The following is a 7,882-nucleotide window of genomic DNA, read 5'->3' as shown; positions in this document are numbered from 1 at the left end:
CTGTGCTTCCAGACATTCCAGACATGCTGAGCTCTACATATTCTTAGTCAATCAAAAGGGTAATAGAAAGAAGAGCTTATAGCGGCTTCGCACCTTTCAGGCTTACCTGCTTTCTTTGCGTTATGGGATCGGATCCCAGACCTAGCCGCTTTGCACCTTTGGTGGTCTCGTTATCGTATTCTAACTAGAAGATCTTCTGTCATCTCTTCGTTTGGGTAATCCATGATGGGAAAAACCCGTCGTTGATAGCCTCCATTGCTATCTAATACTAACTAAATCTAGGTAGACAAGAGGCGAACAACCAACACCGTAGAAGTAACATCGAAGGGTTTGTGTGACCCAGACATTTCTTTATCTATCGGAACACAACGAGTTAATCGGTACATCTATTTCACCAAGTAGTGCTAATTGCTGCTTTTCCCTATCGAGCTATCGAAAAACAATCGATTTGCCGATCAAATCTATGGAATGGAAGCCACCGCAGATGATTGAAACGAGTGCCCTAGCGCTTTCTCTGTTTTCTCTAATAAAAATCAACTAGCATATGGCACCAACCTTCTTCTTGTCTTCTTCCCATAAGAGTCTAAGCCTATTTTGAGTTGAGAAGTGGGTTCGTAAAGAGCAGTGACCATAGATCTCAAATCTCTTTCTCGGAAAGCCTTCCTTACTTACTTTCATGGAAATGAGCTTCAACATGAGGATTTTGAAAGGCCTCTTGTCATGCCTATACGCGAGTTACAGGGTCTTCTCAATGTACGATAGGTCAATCCAAATGCGAAAATAGCCGTTTTTTTTAGGCTGTAGGTCCCTTTCAAGCACAGGAGGTGAGGGGCAGAGGTAAGCTCACATACCGCTAGCATTGGTCCAGCAATCTCAATTGCGTATCTCATTTCGTATAGTTGCAAACATAGTGCTTACTTCCGGAGTTCATATGAGTGAATAAAGCATTACGTAGAGGCCAACGAGCAGGCAGTGTTCTTTCGCCTTACCTTATTAACGAGACTGTGTATATCTGACTGGATCCCCCCGGAAGTCTTGGTTGCAGCTAAGCAAGTAAGAGTATAGTAGCGAACAAGCTATCACCAAGCGAAAAGAAAAGCTTCTTTTTTTTAGGAAGGAATGGAACTTACAACGATTTATTCTTCGTACCTAGCCGGGGGATGAAAAGCTGGGCTGAGTCCAAGGCAAGCAATGCAAAGCTAGACAAACCCAGACAAAGTAAAGCGTACTCAAAACAAGCATAAGCAAGCACAAGTTAGCGGGGGTATATGGGAGGAAGCCAGTCTGAAGTAACTCCAATTGCTCCTTCGATCACTAAGCGTCTTCGAACCTCACACATACCGCAGTGTATTGTTGTCAACTCACATAGTCGCACCTACCAGCAACAAGACGACTACTCCCTGCACGCCACTAAACGACGCTATTTAACACTATAGTTCGCCCAATACAAGAATGGACAGCCCTTAGACGCTTAAGGCTACAGCCGTGGATTACGCTCTCGTGAGATCCCTCTATTTGACTAACATACCCCCTTTTGACCTCCCCCCATACCGAGGGTTTCTTAAAAGGGATCCCTGAACTCCACTCCCTCACTCGAAACTAAAAGCAACTAATCGCACCAAAAACCAACTACTCCCATCCCAAAGCGTGCCTGCTTTCAGACGCTCAGCTCGTGCTTCTTTCGAGGAATCCAAAAAGCATGACACTCACCCTAAATAAGCTTGAATCGGTATCTTGTTTAGGGATAAACCCTAAAAAGGAAAGGAGGAGATATAGCGCATTCACTCCATTTGTTGGTATCCGTTGGGACGCATGCAAATTTTTCTTTCAATATACTCTAATCGATATTGATAGGAACGCGTGGCAGAAGGCTCTGCAAGACCTTTCGTTTAGAGAAGCCCGAACTGCCGTCTTTGAACGGTTTGGTTTGGTGAATCAGGAGGATATGTGTGACTGTCATCCTCCATGCTATGAGTTGTACTACTAAGCGTTTTATTCCTATCAGCCGGGGAACAAAAAACTCTCTTCGTTATGGGGAGCAAAGATTTTCTCTCGAAGGTAGTACTAGTCTGACACTGAAGTTTCGTTTCAGTTTTGGCTTTCCCGAAAATCACTCTAAGCCTACGATAGGCATATACTGATTCTCAGAATGGATGGATGAAAGACCTCTTCTCACTCCGATCCGCATCGACCCGAATCTCAAGCACCCAAAACTCCTTATCTCCTTGCAGGCGAATCCAGGTATCTTTCATAGGCCGATCTCCGCATAGGAAGAATCGGTCCGGATGGGGAATCCGCTCCTCGCCTCTTCAGAAGCACTGATTGAGTTCCCTACTATATCTGCTTCGTTCGTTCATCCTTCTTCCCGCCCGGACATGCGTTGAAATAGAAGCTTTCGTTGACTCCGTTCGAAAGTAGGTGGGCTTAAGCTGCTCAGAGCGGATGGTGAGTCTTGCCCCGCACCTTCTCTCTCGAAATCAGTGATTGAATAGATAGGAAGACCTTGATCCGAGAAGGAATGCCTTTCCATGGATGGTGGGGAATGAAAGAAGTGAATTCATTTCCAAGAGAACGAATATCGCATATCGCAACTGACCACTAATAATCGAAATAGTGATCTCTCCTTCTATCACATCTACCTTCCCCACCCAATTTACCTTTCTAGGTGGGGTTTACCCCGATGCATTCCGTCAGCTATGATTCGGCAGCGCGATGACAGGGCAGATTTCATTGTCCAATTTTATTGGTATTGTTCTCAATATAAAAATTTCTATTTGTTAGAAAATGTCGTTTGGTTTTTAGAGCCCTACATCCAAAAAACCTCTTTCTCTCTTTTGGAAGAGTGGAAAATGCCTTTCTCTTGCAAAAAGGTATGTCCCTCAATTTTTCAACATCCATTGAGGGGATCAAAACTTCTTTTGGCAAGCGGACGGAAAACCGATGCCGAAACTCGAGTCGCACGCTACCCGATGACCAATCCATCGATCGCCATTCACATTTAGGAAGGTGTGAAGCGATCTCGTACTCATTTTTTTTAAGAAATCCTATCCGCTTCTCTACATCATTTAGCTTCCTACTCTCAAAGGCAACCGGGTGTCCCTCCTGGGCTAAGACCCCACCAATGGCGTAGTCAGACGCATCGGTGTGCACTTCGAAAGGCATCGAATCTCCAGCTGCAGCACAGGGTCACTCGCCACAGCGCGGCCTTGCCTTAACCGACTGTCTGAGTAGTTCTACCTATCTTCCCGGATGGGATTCGCTACCTTCGCTATGATTGTGCGTATTTCGTTATTCCAACTGACGAAGTTCGGCATCGGACGTGTACAAGACAAGCCGAAAACGAACTCAAAGACTCTCCCATCCCCTTTACAACATAGGGGGATCTATCAAGTTGCCGCCAGAAGCATAACCCCGTCTTTCTTCAGCTAGTCGCTCCTAATTGTTCCAAAGCAACTAAAAAGAGATTGTTTAACCAGAAAGAATTCAGTTCTCCATTTTCACTTGACGAAAGAAATCTGACTCAGCTCTAAAGCCTCTAAAGGATATTCCCTTCGGAATCGCGATATTACTACTTAAGGGCCTATCAATCATACTTTAACTACATCTTTAAAGACCGTTATCGTATGTAGATCACCATAAAGCTAGATAAGTAACCTACTCTCACTTGTCGAGGTTTGTTATGGCAGCTTATGGACAAGAATATCATACGAAAAATGATCAGACCGTTTGTATTGTAAACCCTCGCAACCAATGTAGGGCGTTGGATCTAGTCACAAAAGCAAGGCTGCTCCACGTATACGCACAGCACGGACATATTGATGATAAAACCTAAGTAAGGGGACCCTGGCTTTTGAACTCCTTTCCTTCTATACCCGGGGGGAATGTCACTGAGTAAAGGATGTTACGAACACCCATTAGGAGCTCTTCTCCCTTTTGCCGGCCAAGATGTTCACTACTCTCCCTCCCAGAAAGAAGAATGTAGAAAATAGGAGTCAAAACACCTCAGAACGTTTACTCTGTCGAGGGTCCATAACTCTTGGGAATACATACTATTGGGGGATCCGGGAAAAAAAAGGAAACAAGAACCAAGTACCACGATGACAGAGATCCCGTCCCTTTCTCTTAGATTGATGAAAGGGTTTACCATACGTAACTGGTATGATTGCATCTACGCTTATCCGAGCCTAGTTTTTCTTCCGGATAGACAAGCATTCAACCGCGGAGTCCTGTTGTTTCCATATCATGCGGGCTCGATAAAAAGAGCCTGCGGACTCCATATCCAATTTCAATCTAGAGTCCCTAAGATAGGTGACCCTCACCGCCCATTCCTTTCATAGTATGGGGAAGGCGTGATGAAACAATCTTCCTTTAGGGATGAGTTACACCCTTGTTCTAGGACCCCCCGATGTTGGAATCTATTCGGTCTATACCACCCTCGTTCTTCAATGGAAGACTTTCCCCCGGGGGTCAATTTCCCTCCGATAAGAGACGGATGGGTTTAACCAGGCTGCCAGCACACCCCGACAGAATGCTTTTTTTTCAGGATATTTAGGATGTCGCTTCACGTAACTGGGGGGACTCGTGACCCCCCTCCCCACGAAGGATACTCGCCTCAAGTGGACGTAAGATTCCCGCTTGCTGAATCATTAAGAAGATTGTTGATGCGTAAGCGGTTGGGGATTCCGGGATATAGAGTAGCCCTCCCAAGCGGGTCACAACTCCACCTCGTGGACGAATACCGAATTCCGGAGGAACAAAGTCCCGTTTCCTCCGGTGCTTGAGAAAGAGAGATCGTCCGCATAGAACTACTTGTGTTTTGTGTTTGGATCCACTGGCGGTAGCGACCGGTAGGCGGAGACCTTCATTTCTCGACTCTCAAAGACACAAAGGGCACAACCTTTTTTTCCCATTTTCCGATTCTACTTTGCGTTGTTGCATCTCTTTCTATATTGAGTATTCTTATCTTTCATTCTACTCTTTTGCTGTCCCCGGTGTAAGTATGCCCTATGTTCAGCATTACCCTTCGCTCGCAAGTAAGGTTGCTCGCTCAGTAGGCAAGCTCCTTTCGCACTTTGGAAAAGGATGCGAACAGCGGAGTGGACCCGATTCTTCTAAGCCCCATGCTTAGTGGAACGGAAAGGCTCATACTTTTTTTAGGAATACGTGTTATAGGAAGACCCAGGCTGCAGAGCACAAGGACACAAATCCCGGATGCCAAGGGCCCGTGCTCCTATCTGTCGCAGAGGATGGAGCGAACCCTACGTAAGGGTGCGGTTCCTTCTCCTCCCTTCTTTGGGGACGAGTTTTTTATTTCATAATAGAATATAGGATGGAGTCTCGCTCAGCCCTTTCTGTGCTCATATAATGTAGATTCGCTTGCCCGAATCGGCGGACTTCAGACCTCTATCTGACAAGAGTACCGTCGTGTTGTGGCACTTTATTTTATTTTTGGCTCAGAAGGGTTCTGCCTCCTCTAACTCTCCCTGGGTACGGGTTTCCCTTCACTAGGATCCCTCGACTGTGGAATCCTTTCGATCTCTCTCTCCACTCTTTCAATGAGGCACTCTCCTCCTTTCCTTCCCTCTCTAGCTGGCTTGACCCTTGACTCCGCTACCGGAGAAGAGTCCTTGTGTCCCTTGCGCGGGGGATGCCTCTTCCATTAGTGCTCCTTCCTCCGATGCCTCCGCTCGGTCAACCGTCTCTGGAATTGCTGCCTTTTCTGGTTCTGCTTCCACTCCGCCCGCCACCAGTGGAAGCAAGCTAGCTCCCTATGTTGGTTGCCCCTTTCCCCTTTTCATACATAAAATAAGGTAAGCATTCAAGCCCTCCAGAACCACCAGTTGAACCTCAGTTGAGAAGATCTACTAGAGAGCACCGGTCTTCCCAGAGATATTCTCCTCATGAGTATGTGATGATCACTGATGGGGGAGAACCAGAATGCTACCAAGAGGCTATGTCTCATGAGCACAAGGGAGAGTGGATAAAAGCTATGCCGGAAGAGAGAAAATCCTTGCATGAGAACCACACATTTGAGTTGGTGAAACTGCCTAAGGGCAAGAGAGCATTCAAAAACAATGGGTGTTCAGGTTCATGAGAAGATTGAACTGACATAAGGTAAGCTCGATGTTTTGGGGAAAACGATTCATAAGATAAGACAAAAATCCTTCAACAGGATAAGAAATTTGAGAGGATCGACGAACCTGAGAGAGGGATCCAGAATCTGAGGAAGCGGCTGGAAGGAAAGCAACTGGGCTAGACTGCTGATCTTCTGGAGTAATCTTCCCTGGGAAACATAGTGTAATCGCCGCCGAGAATAAACATGCTGTGCCGGGTGACTGGAATCCTCTGAGGTCAGCTGAACAGGCTGACAATCGGCAGAAGATGCTGGGCAAGGCTGCTGGCCTGAAGAGTGAGGCTGATCCGTAACATCAACTGCAGAAGAATGAGGTTCGAGTTGATGAACAGGAGAAGGCCGAAATACATCCCCATCACCATTCTCCCCCGGGTCTTATTAATTAGGTTAAGGAAAATATGAGGCGACCTCATTAAAGAGAACATTCAAGAATACATCGAGTCTCTTGGATTTCACGTCATAGCATCTATACCCGGACGTTGCATATCCAAGAAAGACACAAGTGGTTGCCTTGGGAACAATTTTTCTCTTAACTGCGCAGGAATATGAACAAAACACGTGCATCCAAACACTCGCAAATGCCTATAGGATGGTGCTGCCCCAGTAAGAAGTTCGTGAGGTGCCGCTGCAGCTTATTCCCCCTCTCTTCCCCCCAAAAAAAAAGGAGAGAGATGTCCCGTCCCTTCTTTATGCACATCCATATACATAGCCAGACACAAAGGTGTACAATCCGGCCAAAATCGGCGGTTTTTTAAGTTCATTCACTGTATGTAGGTTCTCTTACTTGCTCTAGTGGCTGGCAAACGCCAACCGAGAGGGGAGAACGAATGGCTTAGGAATCGACTGGTTCCGAGCGGACTCGTGGAGCTGCTGCTTGGATTATCGTAGAATAAGAGGAGCCGTCTTAGGAAATGACAACACTTAAAAGGCAGGTGCCGCCGCTGCGAGGCGAGGGAGTAACTTGTCTGGTCTTGCGGTGCACTCACTCCCGTTACGAGAATGAAATGACGCCCCAGCTCGACTCGAGACCAAGACTCCTTACAACTCGCACCAATAGCGGCGCTGAGCGGCCGGAGATTGATTGAAAAGGCAGCCCTGCCGCCCCCCCTAGCCGCCTACCTACTCGTGCTCGTAGCTCGATCGGGGGGCAAGAGTGCGGTCCGGCGGAAAAACAGAAGTCGTCCGTATCAAGTAATACGTGAATTGCTCAGTAGTGCTTCGCCACTACCGTAGCTGCGGAAATAGCTTAATGGTAGAGCATAGCCTTGCCAAGGCTGAGGTTGAGGGTTCAAGTCCCTCCTTCCGCTCCTGCTTCGTCGTTTAGTGGTAACGAGTGGAGTGCATAAGCCCCTTTAGAGAGAGGGGCGAGCAGCAAGCAGACCCTTGTATAGGGTTCCAAACCTATCTTACTAATAATAAGAAAGGGGCAAGCCAAAACCTACTCCTAACAAGTTGCTGGCTTTTCAGCCGTTGCGCGCTAGCGCGCTTCTGTTTTTCAGCAGGCTTCTTCAAAGATCCCAAAAAAGAAAGTAGGGGTTCTAACTAAAAGTAGCTAGCTAGCGCGCTAGCGTTTTCCCTTACTAGTAAAGGCGCTGCTAGTTGTAGCGCGCAGTGTACTAGTGAATAGGAAAAGCGGATTGATATTACTAATGACAGATGGAGGTTGAGGATAGAACATGTTCGGTGCCTCGCCCTTGTCTCCTTCGCCTCCGACTGAAAAATGATGGGAATCCTATCGATAAAGAAGAG

General features: G+C 46.9%; 1 non-coding gene across 1 annotated transcript; it reads left to right on the top strand.

The window, feature by feature from the left end:
* Positions 1 to 7,368: 7,368 nt before the first annotated feature.
* On the top strand, positions 7,369 to 7,440 carry TRNAG-GCC (transfer RNA glycine (anticodon GCC)). The gene has a single exon. It is a non-coding gene; the product is annotated as a tRNA-Gly (tRNA).
* The last annotated feature ends 442 nt before the right edge of the window (positions 7,441 to 7,882 follow it).

The sequence above is a fragment of the Durio zibethinus genome, unplaced genomic scaffold (assembly GCF_047325235.1).
Source record: "Durio zibethinus cultivar Kanyao isolate XHJ-2024 unplaced genomic scaffold, ASM4732523v1 HiC_scaffold_30, whole genome shotgun sequence".
NCBI classification, from domain to species: domain Eukaryota; kingdom Viridiplantae; phylum Streptophyta; class Magnoliopsida; order Malvales; family Malvaceae; genus Durio; species Durio zibethinus.
The sequence above is the reverse complement of the archived record's forward strand: the minus strand, read 5'-3'. Positions and strand labels throughout refer to the sequence as shown.